Raw genomic sequence first — 19,201 nt, forward strand, 5'->3', positions numbered from 1 at the left:
ATGCCTTGAGCAGAGTCAGAGAAGTGGAAAATTACCGAAAGTGGGTGGTGAGGGCTGGTCAAGGTGACAGGCTGGTCTCTGCTAGCTGGCTAGCTTGCCAGGTTAGGCTTCTGCCCCCCGCCCCCAGAGACCGAGAGGTGCAGTCCTGTGCCTTGATGGTTGTGCTGCAAAGGGATGACTCTCAGGTCTTTGGGACAGACAGACACTCTTGCATTTCAGGAGATGCACAGACATCTCAAAGGGACAGAGAAAGGAGTTGCAAGTATAAAAAAAACATTTCTTTAAAGTAAATACTCTAAGAAAAGGGAGGTCAGAGGGCTATGGTCAGGTGTTTGGCTGGAACAAACGGTAAATTCTTTTTGCAGCGTTGAGCTTTCCCAGGCAGGGACTTGAAGGGTGCTGGGTTGTCTCACGGAGACAGTCTTGAGCTGCTAGAAACTATGCTAGTGCTTGTTCAAGTCCCCTGGGGAGGGGGGGGGGTGGGTAGACAAAATCATTTATGCTCAAGGTTTTACAGTTCTCACGCCGGGGCCGGGGCTGGGGTTTCCGCATTTCTAACAAGTTCCTGATGGTCTCAAGTGTTCTCTTGGTCCATGGCTCACACTCTGAGAAGCAAGAATCTAAACGCTGCTAGAAATCAAAGACATTAGTATCTGTGGGCTTTGGCCATTGAAGCTTCAGCAGCCTTTGACACGCATTAATTAGCCGGTTCCCTTTTCTTTATTTGAAAAGGAATTGAGCAGCCCGGGGGTGGGGTGAGGGGGTGGGGTGGGTGTTCAGCGGTTTAGCGCCGCCTTCAGTCCAGGGCCTGATCCTGGAGACCCAGGATCGGGTCCCACATCGGGCTCCCAGCATGGAGCCTGCTTCTCCCTCTGCCCTGGTCTCTGCCTCTCTCTCTCTCTCTCTGTGTCTCTCATGAATCATAGTAAGTAAGTAAATAAGTAAATAAATAAATAAAATCTTTGAAAAGGAATTGGCAATCCAGAATAAAGCAAACTACCAAAAGAATCCAAGAAAGAGTCCTTGCTGGAAAGCTGATGGTTCTCAATATAGATACACAGTAAGACCACCTGATGCCTGTTTACACCCCCAAGTCCATTACATCAGAATCTGTGGGCAACAGGATTTCTCGAAGCTACAGGATGATTCCAATATTCCCAGGTTGAGAACCATCCCCAAAGAGGTCAGGGTCAAGTTTGGAAGACCAGCAGTCACAGCTTTAGGAGAACTGACACGGAACCAGGGGGCTCCTGATAATCTCTGATGAGTTTGGAAAATAGTCACTCAGTTGGCAAGGGTCAGGGGTGCTTTGGATGTGGATGTGTGGGGAGCTGGGCTGGAACTGAATTTTCAAGGTGGAGATTTGGATAAAGAGGTCATTTCAGGCAGGATCAAGTCCCTGAACCGAGGTGTAGCCAGAGGAAAGGTAAACAGTAGGTATGAGGGAACAGGGAGGAGTCTGATCGGTTTTGCTTACCTGATTCAACGTCCTCTTGCCCAATACACGGATTTCTCAAAAGGAGTGTGCCCTTTCCACATGGGTGACTATTTTAAAATAAAATTATTTTACTGGGGGGTGGAGGTGGGGCACCTGGAAAGCAGTACCCGTTTTCCCAGAGCCAGGCATATTTGGGGGTGCTGGAGGGCTGGTGGAGAAGGTGAGCTGCGGGGAAGAGGCTGGAGGGGGTTGTGTGTGTGGAGGGTGGATTGGATTCAGAGGGTCCAGACTGAACTCTAGGCTGAACACTGCTCCTCGGCCCTGGCTACCTTTCCTCTCTTCTCAGTGCGTATGTCCCACGGGGCAAGCAGGCAGGGAAGTATTTGTGAGTTTATGTTTGGGAACGGAGGGGATGGATAAGTTGTCTTGTTCTGGTTTAATCCCTCAAATCCTTTTCTAGGTCTAAAGGAGAAGGGTCTCTTTTGAGGTTGGTTTGTTTTTAAAGCAATTGCCATGAAGGATGATTATGGGAGGGGGTCCCTGGATTTGGCGGGGGCGGTGTGTGGAATCCATTCAAGGACTCTTTCCCTGGTAGACTGGGCCACTCTTCTGTGTTATGTAATGATGGTCCAGGCCAGCCCAACAAACTTGTTGAAAGTAGAAGTCAGGCCAGCCCGGGTGGCTCAGCGGTTCAGCGCTGCCTTCAGCCCAGGGTGTGATCCTGGGGTCCCGGGATCGAGTCCGACGTCGGGCTCCCTGCATGGAGCCTGCTTCTCCCTCCACCTGTGTCTCTGCTTCTCTCTCTCTCTCTCTCTCTCTCTCTCTCTGTGTCTCTGAATAAATAAATAAAATCTTAAAAAACAAAAGAAAGTAGAAGTTAGTTCTTCCCACAACTTAGTAAGAGCACAGGGGCTGATGGGATGTCTGTACCTACTGGAGACAGATGATTAGAGGGGGCCTCTTTCATAACATATTTGGGCAGAAACTTAGAAGCAGAAGAAAGTAGGTTTTGTTTACCTCAAAAATAAGTTTTTAACCAGCAAAGATGGGTTTATTCAGGAGAATTGCAACTCATGACCTTATAAGCTGTGGCAAACCCATAGGCGAGTCCAACAAACAAAAGAGAGGAATGCTATTTTGTGGAGAACAAGGAGGAAGTGGGGAGGGGTTGTTTTGAACTAAAGTGTATCAGAGGAAAGCAAGGTTTCAGGGAGACAATGTTTTCTCATTGGCTGGGTTGCAAGGAGTTGTCAATTTCTTTTCTTTTCTTCTTTCTTTCCTTTTTTTTTTTTTTTTAAGATTTTATTTCTTTATTCATGAGAGACACAGAGACATAGGCAGAGGGAGAAGCAGGCTCCATGCAGGGAGCCGGATGTGGTACTTGATCCCAGGACCCCAGGATCACGATCTGAGCCAAAGGCAGATCTCTGCCCCAGAGTTGTCAAGTTCCTGTAGGAGCTACAATATACACATTTTCCTGTTGGGGCCTGAAATTGATTTTTTTTCCTGTTGTGGATTTTGTTATTGACCATTTTTCCTATAATTGACATCGAGTGCTATGGCTCCCCCTTCTAGCTTGCCGACTCTCCTTTAGTGAGATTTCTTCTTATTAATTTTTACAGTCTTAGGGATATTGGAAGAAGAACATTCCAGGTGGAGGAAACAGCAACGATGTACAAAGGCCCAGTGGTGGGGATGGGATTGTTACGTTCAAGGTGTGCGAGAGCAACAGGAGTAAGGGGGGGAAAGTAGGAGATGACAGCCGAAGGTGGGAAGATGGTAGACCGGCATGCCATGTTGCTCTGACAAGTCATGGTGAGAAATTCTGAATTTTACTAAGAGAGATGGGGATCCATTGGAGGGTTCTGAGAAGAGGACTAACGATCTGATTTATATTATCCTGACTGCTTTGAGATAATGATTGTACAGGATCAAAGGTTCCGTGAGGGAGACCACTTAGGATACGGTTGCACAAATCCAGGCGAGATAATGATGGGTGGACCTGGGTAGCAGTAGAGGGGTGAGGAACTGCCAGATGCCAGCTATCTTTAGAGGCAGAGCTAAGAGGATTTCATGAACAACTGGAGGTGGGATGAAAGAGAAAGTCAAGGATGACTCTAAGATTTGGGGCCTGTGCAACTAAACTGCACATGAATTTCGGAGACGAGGGGACAAAAGATGATGAGTTGGAGGAAAGGCTTTAATGTGCTCCAGCACTTACAGCGATCAAACCAGAGGTGTTAAGTATCAACTCGGGCTGCATATAAACAGTGTCAGGGTGAAGAACAAGCTTCTAAATGGTACACTCAATAGGATGCAATTTTCATAAATTTTTCAGATGTACAACAGTACTGTTTAGAGCTCCATACATACATAGTGAAGTGTAAAAACACATACGGAATGATAAACGGTGTGCAGCCAGGGTTGAGCACCATCTGGTTGCTTTACACTCTAAAAAATCCTATTGCTCAAGACAGATCCCAGAATGTCTGGGGATGGACCCAGGCATCCTTTTTTTTTTTAGCTCTCTGGGGAATCCACTATGCAGGCAAGGTGGAAAACCAATGCCTTAAATTGAGAAATGATTGTGAAATCTGAGAAGCACAAGGAACTTTCCCTTTTTATGTCTAAGCCTTGGACAGGGTATGTTTTATTTATTTTTATTTTATTTTATTTTATTTTATTTATTTTATTTTTTAAGTTTATTTAGGTAATCTCTACACTCAATGTGGGGCTCAAACTCATGATTTGGAGACCAAGATTCGCATGTCCTCCAACTGAGCCAGCCAGGCACCCCTGGACAGAGTATCTGTGTTAGAGTTAGGCAAGAGACACCCATGCCCTGGTTTCCATGTTGTTCAGCCAGGAAATGTGAAGAAACTTTGCCTTGGGACAGCCAAGCTCAGCCTGGAGCCTTCTGATATCCAATGGACTCCTTAGGGAAATGGCTGATTGTGGGCTTGGGGCAGAAAGTGTACAAGAGAAGCCTGGAACATCTTGTACCAAATGTGAATCAAGCTCTCCAAGACCACTGAAGGCTTGTGGAAAGAAAGGACTCAGGATCCACCCTGGGAGAAGATCCTTCCTTGCTAAAGATGGGGGCAGTTTGGGTATCATAATTGTGATGGATTAAAGCATGTCATATGTGTTTAAAACCGTAAGTTCATAATGATCCTTAAAAAAATGTTTTGGATATTGATAAGAAATCAGTTCATTTTAAAAGTGGGGATGATAAAAAAAATAAATAAAGTGGGGGTGGGGGTGGGGATAGCAGTAAGCCTCTAACTTGCCCTTGTCACTTCAGAGTAACCAAAGATTTCAGGAGCAAAGTGTCTCTTACAGAAGTGCTCCTTCAGGGTTGGTCTGGCCACAGTTAGAAATGGTGTGGGAGAAGCCAAGCCCCTGGAAATGCCTGCGGGCTTGGTCTATAGGGCAGCTGCCTGCAGAGCTTCCCCCTCAGCAGATGAGGCCTGTATCTGCACTGTTTATCCAGCAGGATGTGGCAGTCTGCTTCCTACTCTAAATATTCCTGAACACAGATGAAATCAGTTAAAATCTTGATCCTACCCCTCACTTTTTTAGAACGAAAATAGAATTCTGGGGTGATGATATTACAAGACCCAGCGCTGGTCAGGAACAGCTTTTTTTTTTTTTTTTTTTTTTTTAAGATTGATTGATTGATTGATTGATGATAGACATAGAGAGAGAGACAGAGACACAGGAGGAGGGAGAAGCAGGCTCCATGCCAGGAGCCCAACGTGGACTCAGTCCCGGGACTCCAGGATCGCGCCCTGGGCCAAAGGCAGGTGCTAAACCGCTGAGCCACCCAGGGATCCCAGGAACAGCTTTTTGATAGAAGAGAGCTCTAAGTCTCCAGAACTAGACCACCAATTTGCCAGGAAACCTTGGTCTGGTTTCTTCCTCTGGGCCTGTTTCTCCATCTGTACCACATAGGGACTATTCTAGACTTTGTAGCCACAGGCCCTACAATTCCTTCATCAGGACCAAACCTATAGTCTCGATCTTGGTGCTGTTCCATCTTCCACTGGATTGATGGACTGGAAACTCCAGGAAAGCAGGGAAATGCTGGTTTTGATCACTCAGGTTTCCTCTGCAGGCAGGACAGAGCCTGGCACTCAATAAATAATAGAACTTGGATGGCACAAGAACTATAAGCAAAGTCAAAAGACCCACAAAGTATTAGGGAAAAAAACGATTTAACGGGAGCATAACCTGATGCAGTTTTGTCAGAGCCTAACTGACCCAGGGGAAGAGAGATAGAGTGGCCTTATCTGTGGTTTTGCTTGCTGAAGTTTCATTTACCCACAGTCAACCACAATTTGCAAGCGGATGATCCTCCTTCTGACCTATCATCAGATGGTCAACAGTAACCTAACGCTACATCACATGCTAACATCATGACCTTACTTCCTCTCATTGCATAGGAATTTTATCACCTCACATCATCACAAGAAGAAGGGTGAGTACAGTGCACTAAGATACTTTGAAAGAATGAGACCATATTCATATAACTTTTCATCCAGTATGGCATTATAATCATTGTCCTATTATTAGTTATTATTGTTAATCTCTTACTGTGCCTAATTTATAAATTGAACTTTATCATATGTATGTATGTACAGGAAAAAAACATAGCTTATATAGAGTTCAGTACTATCCATGGTTTCAGACATCCGCTGGGGGTCTTGGAACATACCCCCTGCCAAATGGAGGGATTACCACAGCTAACGCCAGCGGGCTCTAGCGCCGTGTGGGAGAAGGGAGATGCTGAACTGTGACCCACTGTGGCCATCTCGTGCCACTTACGGGGGCTGGTGAGAGTTGGGGTGCACTGAGGAGCACTTATGAAGTTCACAGTCCACAGAAGCAGGCTCAATAAAAGACTCACTTAATCACTTAATCAGGCTCAATAAAAGACTCACTTAATCAGGGGACTATAGGACAGTCTCTTGCCAACACACCCGTTACTCAATTCTCCTGCCATATTACTAAAGGACCTACAGCAATTCCTTTTACCCAGCACATCATGTCCACCCATCATCATGTCCATCAATGACAAGGTATACTAATTGGCAAAAGTCCAAGTTTACAGAGACAAAATGAGCATCAGGATCAGACTCAGATATGGTAGGGATGTTGGAATAATCAGATTGGGAATTTAAAACAATTATGATAAATATGCTGTGTCTAATAAAGTAGACAGCATGCAGGGTGCCTGGGCGGCTCCATCAGTTAAGTGTCTGTCTTTGGCTCAGGTCATGATCCCAGGATCCTGGGTTCAAGCCCCATGTTGGGCTCCCTCCTCAGCGGGGAGTCTGCTTCTCCCTCTCCCTCTGCCTGTTACTCCCCCTGCTTGTGCTCTGTCTCCATCAGATGAATAAATAAAATCTTAAAAGGAAAAAGGAGGATAGCATGCAAGAACAGACAATGTAAGCAGAGAAATTTATGAAAGTATAAAAAAGAAAAACTAGAGATAAAAAACACTGTAATAGAAATGAAGAATGATTCTGATGATCTTGCTTCCAGACTGAACACAGCTGAGGAAAGAATCTATGAGCCTGAGGATATCTCAAGAGAAACTTCCAAAACTCAAAAGCAAAGAAAAGAGACTGAAAGTAATAGAAAAGAACATCCAAGAACTTTGGGACAACTAAAACTGAGGTATAACACAGGCATAATGGGAATATATACAAAGAGGAGAAGAGAGAAACGAGGTAAATATTCGAAACTATGGTGATTGAGAATTTCCCCCGAATTAATGTCAGACACCAAACCACAGAAGCAGGAAACCCAAGGAACACCAACCAAGCAGGATAAATGGCAAACAAAAACAAAAAACAAAAAAACCACAAACAATAACAACAAAAGCCGTACACCTATGTATATCCTATTAAAATTACAGAACATCAAAAGTAAAGAAAAAAATCTTGAGAAATCAGAGGAAAAAATACCCTACCTATCAAAGAACGAAGATAAGAATTACACCAGACTTCAGAAACCATGCAAGCAAGAAAAGAGTGGAGTGTAATTTTTCAAGTGTTGGGGGAAAAATTAGCATAGCCTAAAATTCTGTATCCTGTGAAATTATCCCGTGAGAATGAAGGAGAATTACTTTCGAAGACAAACATAAATTGAGGGACTTTTTGCAAGTATATCTGTTTTAGAGAGAAGGAAAATGATATAGATCAGAAACTCAGATCTACATAAAGAAAGAGCATTAAAGGAATAAGGGAAGGTAAAATAAAAACACTTTTCTTATGTTTAATTGATCTAACAGATAGGTTTGTTCAAAATAATAGCAGTACATTCAATTATATATACTTATATTTATGCTTATGTATAAGTAAAATCAAGGACGGCAATGATGCAGTTGGTGGAAAGGAGGAATTAGGATTATTTTGTTATTAGAAGGTACTCACAGTGCTCATGAAGTAGTGTGGAGTTATTTGAAACTGGACTTGGATTAGTTGCAAATGTATACTTCAAACTCTAGAGCAATCACTGAGAAAAGTAAAAGGAAGAATAACTGATAGGCTAACAAAGAGAAAATGGAATAAAAAAATAATCAGTTAAAACCACAAAAGATAAAAAAAGTAGAAGACAAAAATAGGAACAATAACAAAAAAGGCAAAATATATGATAGATATATTTTTTAAAGATTTTATTTATTTATTCATGAGACACAGAGAGAGAGAGAGGCAGAGACACAGGCAGAGGGAGAAGCAGGCTCCATGCAGGGAGCCTGACGTGGGACTCGATCCTGGGTCTCCAGGATCACACCCTGGGCTGAAGGCAGCGCTAAACCACTAAGCCACCTGGGCTGCCCCAAATATTATAGATATTAATCTAACTCTATCAATAACCACTTTTTTTAAAGATTTCAATTATTACTTGCGAGAGAGCGAGAGAGAGAGAGAGAGAGAGAGTGCAGAGTGGGAATGGGGAGGGGCAGAGGGGGAGGAAGAGAGAGAGAATCTCAAGCAGACCCTACGTTGAGTATGGAGCCCAATGTGGGGCTTGATCCCACCCCCGAGATCATGATCTGAGCCAAATCCAAGAGTTGGATGCCCAACCGAATGAGTCACCCAGGTGCCTCTATCAGTAACCACTTTAAATGCAATGGTCAAAATACACCAAGGAAAGAGATCATCACAGTGGATCAAAAGACCTGGCCCAACCATATGTTATCTACAAGAGACCCACTTTAAATGTAGAGACACATATACATTAAAAGTAAAGAGATGGAGAAAGATACACCATGCTAACAGAATCCAAAGAAAACAAAAGCAGTTGTATTAATTTCAGACAGAGCAGACTTCAGAGCAAGGAAAGGTATCAGGGATAAAGATGGGTATTACCTATGATATAGGCATTCTTCTCCAAGAAGACAAAATAATCCTAGTGTGTATGTGTCTAACGAGAGAGCATCAAAATACATGGGGCAAACATTGATAGAACCACAGGAGGAATGGATGAATCCACTATTCCAGCTGGGGACTTCAACACCTGTGCATCAGAAATAGAACCAGCAGGCCGAAACCAGTAAGGATATAATTGAACTCAACAATAATCATCAATCTACTGGACATATGAGCATCTATAGACTGCTTCATCCAACAGCAACAAATACATATTCTCCCCCCAGCTCACATGGAGCACTCACCAAGACCAACCACAGTCTGAGGCATAAAACACAACTACACAAATTTAAAAGAATTGAAATTCTACAATGTCTCCTCTCAGACCACTGTGGAATTAAACTAGAAATCAATAACACAAAGATAGCTGGAAACCCCACAATACTTGGATATTAAACAACACACTTCTCAATAACATATGGGCCAACGAAGAAGTCTAGAGAGAACTACGAAAATATTTTTAGTTATGTGAAAGTGAAAATGCAACTTATCAAAATTTGTGAGATGCAGTGAGGGGAGTGATTAGAGGAAATTTATAACATAGAATACATGTGTTAGAAAAGAAGAAAGATCTAAAATCAATTAATCTAAGCTTCTGCCTTAGGAAAGTAAAAAAGAAAAGCAAAGTAAATCCAGAGTAAGCAGAAGAAAAGAAACAAAAAGTAGAGTAGAAATCCAGGCAATGGAAAACAGAAAATGAATAGAGAAAAACCAACTAAGCCAGCAAGTTAATTTTTTGAAAAGATCCCTAAAATTAGCAAACCTGTAGCCAGACTAAGAAGAAAAGAGAGAAGACACAAATTACTATCATCAGAAATGAAAGAATGGACATGAATACAGTCCCCTCGGACATGAAGAGGATAATAAAGGAATACTGTGAATAACTAGACTCACAAATGTGGTAACCTACATAAAATGAACAATTTCCACATAAGACATAATCTGCCAAAACTCACATAAGAAGAAATAGGGGACACCCGGGTGGCTCAGCGGTTGAGCATCTGCCTTGGGCCTGGGGTGTGATCCTGGGGTCCTGGGATTGAGTCCCGTGTCAGGCTCCCTGCATGGAGCCTGCTTCTCCCTCTGCCTGTGTCTCTCATGAATAAATATATAAAATCTTTAAAAAAAAAAAGAAAGAGCACTCACTTGATAAATAGTTGTGTGCGTCCTAACTGCTGCTTCCACCGGCCATTGCCCCATCTCTCTCCCTCTCCTTGGGGCTCTCTAGTCCCTGAGACACGACAATATTGAAAGCAGGCCAATTAATAAGCCTACAGTGGCCTCCAAGTGTTCAAGTGAAAGGGAGAGTCGATGGAGGTTAACAAACTTCATTGTTGAATTATGTTAAGAAATTGCCCCGGGCGCCCCCCACCCCCATAAGTCTCAGCATCAACACGGAGGCCAGGCCCTCTACCAGCAAAAAGATGGTTAGTGTCCTTGGGCAATAAAGCAGTTTCTTTCTTTCTTTTTTTTTTTTTTTTAAAGATTTTATTTATTTATTCATGAGAGAGAGAGAGAGAGGCAGAGTCACAGGCAGAGGGAGAAGCAGAATAAAGCAGTTTCTGATGAAGGCATGTCCACTGGGTTTCTTTTCAGACATAGGCCATTGCATCCTTTATAGATGCAAGTGAGAGACTGTGGTGGAGACGTGACGTTTATATGCACCGGGAAACCAGAAACTTCGTTTCACTTGCTTTACTGTGCAGCCTGGAACGGAACCACAGCATCTCCGAGGTGTGCCTGCCCGTGAATATGCAGAGCGAGGCGGTTTCACTTTCCCTCCCTTGCACATCACACGAGGTGTAGAGCTCCGTGCTCCTCTCTGTGCGCAGAGCCCCCTGGGTGGTAAAGAACAGCGGTGGGGAGCCCCACGGGGGGCTGGGAGCCAGGCAAGGGCGTGGGACCTGCACTGTCCGTGCGGGGGACAGGAGGGTGTCCGTCCTGTGCTGGGCCACCTGGCCCAGCTGGGACCCGTGGGAGGAGCTGGCCCTGCCCTGGGTTGAGGGGTTCGCTGCTGTTGGCGCCCCAAACCCTCACTGCGCGCAGGCCTGAGGTCTGCCCCACGGTTCTCTTGAGTCATGAAGCCTGAGGGGAAGATGAGAGCCGGATAAAGGCAGCCGAGGAAAGTTCAGGAGCTCCTTGCTTCAAAGGGCCAGCAGCAGCGCCCAGGCCAGGAGCTGGCTGTGTCTCTGGGCCCGAGGGAGCGGGTCTCCTCCTCCAGCCTGCACCTGCCGAGGGGAGGGCCTGGGCGGCAGAACCCGCCTTCCCTCCCCCAGGCAAACCCAGCACCGTCGGGGCGTACACGGAAGGCTCCATTCCCCTAGGTCTGCTGGTTCCAGGGGGGCAGCTCTCCCACAGGCTTCTCTGAATTTGCATTTCCCCTAAAGCCTCTGCCCAAGCAGGCCAGTGGGGCTCCCCAAGCTCCTCGGACCATTAGGAATTTTGTGCAGCTTGATGTGACCTGAGTTTCACACCACACCTGGAGCCCTGGGGGCGGGGGGGGGGGGGGTACAAAAACTTCCGGCCAGTGAACCAGCTGCTGAGGTTTACTAAGCACACAGCCTAGTGTGTGCTTTTTCAGTACTTTGTTTGAAGTTTTTCAGTACTTTGTTGAAAATGTTTAATTAGTCAATGTGTTCACATGGAACAAATGCAAGTTTTTTTTTTTAATTTTAAGATTTTCTTTATTATTTATTCATGAGAGACCCAGAGAGAGAGGCAGAGACACAGACAGAGGAGTCCCTGTAGGGAGCCTGATGCGGGACTCAATCCCGGGACCCCGGGATCACACCCTGAGCCAGAGGTGGACGCTCAACCACCGAGCCCCCCAGGTGTCCCGAGAGTCTGTCTTACATGGGCGTCGTTTCGAGGCACCCAGAACAATGCCAATAATAACAGCAAAGATCACTAATCGCAGATCAGAAGAACAAATACAGTAATAATGAAAAACTTTGAAATATTATGAGAATGACTGAATGTAACAAGTGCACAAGTGCTGTCAGAAAAAACGGTACCTACAGAATTGTTGGATACAGGGTGGCCGCAAACCTTCAGTTTGTGACGAATGCAGTATCTGCAAAGCCTCTGAAAGCAAAGCACAAGGCAAAGGATGCCTGCATTATTTCTACAACTAATAAATTGAATTTTTATGATTTTAACAAAGTAGATTTCCCCGAACACTTAAACATTACATGTAATCAATTACGCTCTTCCTAATTCTTTTTTTTTTTAAACTTTGTCCTTTTTTTTTTTTAATTTTTATTTATTTATGATAGTCACACAGAGAGAGAGAGAGAGAGAGGCAGAGACACAGGCAGAGGGAGAAGCAGGCTCCATGCACCGGGAGCCCGATGTGGGATTCGATCTCGGGTCTCCAGGATCGCGCCCTGGGCCAAAGGCAGGTGCCAAACCGCTGCGCCACCCAGGGATCCCTCTTCCTAATTCTAATGATTCAGAGTCTCATAAATGTTTCAGCCACCTTCCAAAATCGAGGAGAACACAGGCATCACCACACCGGATCTGCACACTCATACTAAGACTGGTTACAAAATGCTACTGCACGGATGTAAATTTGTTTCTTATTATCTGTCTGTCTGAGCAGCCCTAAGAGGGGACAGGATAGACATGTGCCCGTATGCCACGTGTCGCCACCCTCTCCTGGGGACCTGCGAGAGCTGGCACGCTGCACCTCCTCCAGGAGGCCCCTCTCCGGGTCTCTTGCCACCAACCATCCACCCCGGGCACAGTGGATCCGAGGACCTGGGATGGGTTCCGGACTCCGAGTAGGACCTCGTGGGCTGGCCGGGCACCTACGAGACTGGCACAAAAGTTCTCCCTAAGAAAGGATGTGGGTGGTGACAGCTGAGCAAAGCAACCAGTAACTCACTTGGGGCACCGGCAGGTGCCACTCAGAGGAAGAGGGCGAAAGCCAAAGACTCACCACGGAGGCAGTGGGCAGATGCCAGGCAGGAGCACCAGGGAGGCCGGTGACCAGCTGGCCAGTGGCAGCTGGAACAGCAGCAACAAAGCGAGACACACCAGTGTCAGGGTAGGAGGGACGCTGTGGGAGCCAGGGACGTGGCTGCACCTCCAGGCGTATTCTGAAGAACCTGGCTAAGGGACCAGCCTGAGTGGCTTCTACGTCGCTGCAGGTCTTCACACCGTCAAAGGGAAGGGACAGAAGAGGTTCATAGCTGAGGTGATGGCACATGAGGAGGCCAGGCACACAGGAAACAGAAGCAGATCCAGAGACTTGTGTGCAGGAAGTGAGGGGAAGTGCGTGTCTGGGGGGGTGGGGGTGGGGGATGAACTAGGAGGCCCTTCCAAGGAAGGCCTTAACTGCTCCAGGGGGAGGCAGGGGCTGGGGCCACTCATCAGTTGTCCAGAAATGACAGAAGGGGGCTTTGGTGAGCGCTGGGCCCCCCAGCCCTGGGTGAAGCAGCTTCCTTCTGCCAGGGGGGCAGTTCCCTCCTGAGAGACCCGATTCCCACACCTGGTCCTGAAGGGCCGTGCGTGCAGCTGCCACTACACCCAGGCGCCAGGCCGGGTCAATGTGGGAGGGTGGCCTGTGGTCAGAGAGGTGGTTGCAGTGACCGCACCTGGTCAGTCTCTGTAGAACATTCAGTGAAAACAACTTTACGAGTTTAGAGGAGGCAGCTGACGGCATCCGATTTCCATTCTAGACTGGGATGGTGGCCCAGGAGAGGGAGCAGGACTGGCAGTAAACGTGGAGCGAGGCCAGTGCACAGAAGAGGCCTAAAGACACAGGAGGGGCTGAGACCTCACAGGCCTGTGGAGGCGAGAGGGCAGGGGGAAGGCTTAGCGCAGAGCCTGGGAAGGGAAGCAACACCTACGAGGAGGGGAGATCAGGAGGCTCCAAGGAGTTGGTGTGCAATACGTGGACCTTCCTGGGTGGCTAAATAGGAGTGCCAAGGGAACAGAAGCCCCTGGAAGGCGAGCTCCACAGCGTCAGACAAGGACTGAGAAGCCCTCCTCCCTTCCCCCAACACACGCACCAGGCAGGGGCCTGATCAACCCAGGTCAGCCAACTGCCCCTAGATGGCAGTGTGCGCACATGACAGGAACTGCCCAGCAGAAGGGGGGCAGCGGGGCTCTCCCAGGGGACCAGCAAGCAAAAAGCTGTGAGGGGCCCGGAGTCACCCACGATGCCTGCAGCATCCACCAATGCTCTGCTCTGCTTCAGGCGTGTGTGGGTGCTTCTCTCTCCCCTTTCTGGGAAGAGAGTCCCAGGATTCCTTCTGACAGGGCCTGAGCAGAGAGATCCCTGGGGCGCAGCAGCAGATCCCCAAATCCCTGTGTTAATGATTCCCCAGGGGCACAGTGTTGGGGGGGAAGATTGGACATAAAGCTGATGGTTCTGCTTCTATCACTTATGGGCTGTGTGACGCCCTGAGACCACTTACCACATTTGTTTCATAAATGCATAGCTTTGTGAAGGTCAGTTCACATGAGATTATTCCCGAAGGAGCACTTTTTGCACTTCCAGGTGACTTTCACTTCTGTGTCTGTCCCTTACATCCCAGCTGTGAGGGACAGAGCTGGGGGGCAGGGCAGGCAGCCTCACGGGGGCCTTGTCTTAGCCTCTCTGACATGCTCCCTCCCTCTCATGTCTCATCTGGCCACATCTTGGCAAAGCCATCTTCTCTCATTTGAAGTGATTCCGGTATGGGTGACTCACGGAGGGGCAGGGCTGGAAGGGCACTGGGAGGTCATCTCCGGCACAGGCTTCCATTCAGGCCCGTCGGCTCCGTAGGTCTGCTCGGGCTCTCCTTACTGAGGAAGCGGCCCTCCTCACAGCGGCTGGTGGTCCCGGGAGGGCTGCTCTAGCTCTTTCCCACGTGCACTCGACACGGGCAGAAGGGCAAAAAGCAGAGAGCAGCGGCACATGTGTGAGGGAAGTGAAACTTTCCTGAACTGGATCCCCCCCACACCTGCTGGGGTCTTCTGGGCCAGGTCGGGCCGCGTGGCACGTCTTAGATCCAAGGGAGGCTGCGGAGTGTAATTTTGAAAAAGCAGGTTCCCACGCGGGGTTGAAAGGAGAGGATGCACGTAGGGAAGAGGGAGCACCTGAACACTAGTTAAGACCCTGGGGGCAGAGGGACTGAGCCTGGGGAGATGTGACGGGATAAAGACCAAGGGAGAATTCTGAGGCACAGGGACTCGGGGAAGCAGGACGATATCTATCGAGGACAGGGCCCTGGAGGCCGAAAGAGTGGCCTGTGGGGCCCTAGCAGGGCCGGGAGCCCGGTGTGCATACAAGTCAAGTGCACGGAAGGTTTCAGGAAGGAAGGGGTGATGCCCAGCTTCCTCCTGCAGCGGAGAGCTCTGACCGGCCTCGCCCCGCTCACCCAGGGACTTCTCGAACACCGAGCCCCACTTCTCCTCAAGTGCCTTCCGCCCACCTGGCCGTACACCGAGGGCAGCACCAAATGGGAACTGGATGGAGCCAGTGGGGGGAAGGAGGAAGTCAGAGGACAATAAAGACCAAGCTCTGCCATTTAAAATTTTACTTACAAAAATAAATAAATAAAATAAAATAAATAAAATAAAATAAAATAAAATAAAATAAAATAAAATTTTACTTACAGTCGACTGCAGGTCCAGGAAAAGGAGAAGAGCCTGGAGCCTGTCTGTCAGCTTCTTTTTCTTCCTTCCTGTACTGGTTTTTGTTCCCATAATCCACAGCTCAGGCTTCTAGTCTGCACTGTAATTCAGCCATATTCTCGGTAATTACAGACTTGGAAACCAAGTCACTGGTCATAATACAGTCGGCCCCTTTACGGATTGGGGCTGTCCATCTCTGGATTCGTTTTATTTTTTTAAAACAGGAAAATAAAATGGGCCTGCTCTGTTTTGTGTATCCCCGATGCTCTGAAGGCACCCAAAGTGGTGACCCATAAAAACGGGTCAGGTAAGGCTTAGTGGGTCTCATTTGGCAGGGGAAATGGCATAAAGGAACTGTTAAGTGAGGCCGGGTGGTGGGGTGGGTGGAGGCCATGGTGGCTCTGTGGGCATTTCCTCCACCCTCTTCACAGCTAGTCCTCATGCTGTTGAGGCTGGCGGGACCTCCACCATCTAGTTCCTGGTGCTTACTGGTGGCTTCATCCTCTCTCTCTCTTCCTTGCTCTAAGCTCACAACGTCCTTCACATCCAGAATTCAGCAGCTGTCATCAGGTGTGAATGACTCTCTTTTCAAGGCCAACCTCACTGCCAACATCTCTGCCTCCACTACCCCCCTCGAGAATGGTGAAGGTGTCTGCCCCTCTATCAGAGGTGTCCTCTCATTAGGGCCCACGCCCCATCTCCCTTTCTTCAGAATCCTCACACCTGCCTTTCTCTTGGATCATTCCTATCAGTCCCTAAACTTGCTCTAGCAACTTCCATATTTCAATGAACCCCCTCTGTATTCTAAAAGTTAAAACTAGATATGGCTACAAGTATCAGAAAACAAAAGATTAAACAAGACAGAAATCTCTTTCTTTCACAAAGTCAAGAGGCAGGTCTTCCAGAGCAGGTATGGTGGCTCCCTACACATTAGGACCCCGATGTCTTCTAACCTGTAGCACTGACAACATCCTTAACACATGCCTTCCACTTTGAAGTCTAATATGGTTGCTTGAGCTTCAGCTACACATACACCTGACGCTGCCCCGCCTTGCTGCTAGTTGGCTAGAACTAAGTCGTAGGACCCCGCCTTGCTGCTAGTTGGCTAGAACTAAGTCGTAGGACCATAACTAGCTGCAAGGGAGTCTGACAACTTGCTTTTATTCTGGGGGAGCCACATGGCCAGGGGGAGAATGGCTATCAGGGTCACCTAGCAATCTCTGCCAAAGTCTCCTGTGATTCCACGTCCATTTCGAGACCCCTCCCAGGTTCTCTTGTTCCCTGCTACACAGGCTGTCCAAACACGATAGCTCCACCATGGTCTGGCTTCTGTCCCAGGACTCCAGGCACGCTGTCCTTATCACATTCGCCAATGTCTTTCATGCTGCCAGAGTCAATGGATCCCTCCCTGTCTCAGCTGGTCTGAGCTCTAAGTAGCATCTAACTCAGCCGACCACTCTGTTCTAGAAATTCTTTCCTTTCTCCCTCTCTGGGACATAGCAGTCTCCTGGTTCTCCCCTTGCCTGCTCAGCCTTTCCGTCTTCTTCCCTGCTCTGGCTCCTCTGGGTTCCTCGTGAGCCCTCCCTTCCTCTGCAACTACCGGCTCACCTGAGGTGACTTCCTCAGATACCACAGTTTCTACGTCTTTAAGATGATGCCTCCCAAAGGCCCACCTCCAGCCCAGGCTTCTCTTCTGAGCTCCTCATCTCAACAACTGAACTGAGTCTCTGGCGGGAATCTCAAAGTCAACACTGCTAAAGCAGAATTCTCGACGCTTCTCCCCGAGCTATAGAGTGCCTTTCATCTAGGTAACCTCATCCAACAAATGAGGCCCTGTCTACCTGCTTACTCCAGCCAGAAATTGCAGTTATCTTTGGTTTCTCCCTCTCCTCCCGACATCCGTCCTCCCTATGTGTCCTGTTGAGTTCATGTCCAAAATAGTTTCTCTCAACTACTCATCTTAGTGTGGCCACAATTTGGTCCAAACCACCATTATCTCTGGCCTGGGCTGCCACAACAGCCTAATTGTCCTCTTGCTTTTATTTCTGCCTGCCACCCCCCACCCCCGCAATGTCTTCCTCACACAGTAAATCAGAACATGTTAGTCTTCTGCATAAAACCCTTCAATGGTTTAATATAAAGCCTCCATGCGAGACAGTCTCGCATGCCCTGCCCACCTCCCCACTTCATCCTGATTCTCCTTCACAGGCCCGCTATTATTCAAGCCACACTGTTTTCCATCAGCTCCTTCCCGCATCCAGAGCTTACCTTTTTTTTTTTTTCAGGGCCTTGGCACATGCTACTCTCAACCTGGAAGGTGTCGCCTGGCTTTTCCCCAGGCCGTCTCCTCATCCATTTGACTTCAGCATCTTCTTCTCAAAGACCCTCGCTGCCAGCTCCATTGAAAGTGGCTTTGTGGAGCAAGAGGCTTCGGCTGCACGTTTACTGTTGCATCCTCAGGGTCAAAATAGGGCCTGGGACAGATAACGCCCTCAGTCAAGCACTCACTATCTGCCTAAGGGTGACTGAATGGACAGGTTCCCTGTGCAGGTCCCTCAGCTGCCCGGGATGTCACAAGCAGGCTGCCTTCTCCTTAATAAGAACTGTCTTCCTTGCAAGATGTCCTCCTTATGGAGAAACCAACCTGTTGGCTGCTGGCACCAGAACGTGGCCCAGTTTCGATAGCTGCCACCTTCCTGTTGCCCACCTCACCCTCTTCCACTTGAAGGAGTTGAAGAATCAGAAGTGTGCCTGCGCCTCCTCACACAGAGGCCGGAGGAGACCGCTGAGGTCAGCCTTTCTAATCTCAGTACCAGGCAGCGGCGTGACCACCCCTGTGCAAGCCATACCTCGGGTCTCCCTCCGTCCTCCCAAGAGTGCTCTCAGCCATGTCCCCAGGACAGATTTTAGGAACAAATCTCAGCAGGCGGTCCAAAGAAAGCTGGGTATTTTTAGCACCGAGACTAGAAGGAGCAGGTCTTTGCTGCCCAGTGTACAAAGAAATGCAAAATGTTAACTTACTGCCCTTCTCTTGAAGCACCCTCCCGCCCGGCCTCCCAGGCCAGGCAGGAGCGCCTATTTTTTTCTTCTTTTCTTTTCTTTTCTTTTCTTTTCTTTTCTTTTCTTTTTTTCTCTTCTCTTCTCTTCTTTTCTTTTTTTTCTTTTCTTTCTCTCTCTCTCTCTTTTTTTTCTTTTAAAGTAAGCTCTTTGCACAACAGGGGCTTGAACTCAGGACCCCCCAGATCAAGAGTCGCACGCTCCGCCGTGGGAGCCAGCTGGGCGCGCCCCGCCTAGTTGCAATATGGTCATTTTTCTAATCCTGCGCTCCCTCCCCCCTACCGGTCACCCCCGGACCCCCGGGGATGTGGGCTCCCCTCGGCCTCCAAACTCGGGTTTCTCCCGGGCTGGGGGCCCGCCGAGGCGTGGGCAGGGCGGTCGGCGCCTCCGCGCGGGGCACCCCCGGTCGAGCGCCGCCCGCGGCCCCCAAGCCGGACAAAGGGGCGGGCCCGACGCGCGGACCCCAGCGGCGGCCGCCTCGCGGGCGGAAAGGCCGGGTGGGCTGGGGGCGGGGCCGGGGCGGGGCCAGGAGGGGGCGGGGCCTGGCGGGGGCCTGGCGGGGGGGCCTGCAGGGGCGGGGGGGCCTGCAGGGGCGGGGCCTCCGCGCGGGGCACCCCCGGTCGAGCGCCGCCCGCGGCCCCCA

At 48.5% G+C, this 19,201-nt stretch overlaps 2 long non-coding RNA genes across 9 annotated transcripts; one reads left to right on the top strand and one right to left on the bottom strand.

Moving 5' to 3' along the window:
• The first annotated feature begins 1,524 nt into the window (after positions 1–1,524).
• On the top strand, positions 1,525–8,081 carry LOC119871630. Its single transcript, XR_005357598.1, has 3 exons — positions 1,525–1,658; positions 4,140–4,595; positions 6,986–8,081. It is a non-coding gene; the product is annotated as an uncharacterized LOC119871630 (long non-coding RNA).
• Positions 8,082–9,963: 1,882 nt separating this feature from the next.
• Positions 9,964–18,966, bottom strand: LOC111095514. 8 transcript variants are annotated; one of them, XR_005358047.1, is made up of 4 exons: positions 15,484–18,966; positions 12,818–14,886; positions 11,896–12,694; positions 9,964–10,617 (listed from the first exon to the last, which is right to left on the bottom strand). It is a non-coding gene; the product is annotated as an uncharacterized LOC111095514 (long non-coding RNA). The 8 variants fall into 8 exon arrangements; XR_005358049.1 differs by lacking the exon at positions 9,964–10,617 and having other exon boundaries at positions 11,455–12,694; positions 15,484–17,975; positions 18,523–18,966; XR_005358045.1 differs by lacking the exon at positions 9,964–10,617 and having other exon boundaries at positions 11,455–12,694; positions 15,484–15,601; positions 17,770–18,966.
• Positions 18,967–19,201: the final 235 nt, after the last annotated feature.

The sequence above is a fragment of the Canis lupus genome, chromosome 4 (genome assembly GCF_011100685.1).
Source record: "Canis lupus familiaris isolate Mischka breed German Shepherd chromosome 4, alternate assembly UU_Cfam_GSD_1.0, whole genome shotgun sequence".
In the NCBI taxonomy this organism is placed as follows: domain Eukaryota; kingdom Metazoa; phylum Chordata; class Mammalia; order Carnivora; family Canidae; genus Canis; species Canis lupus.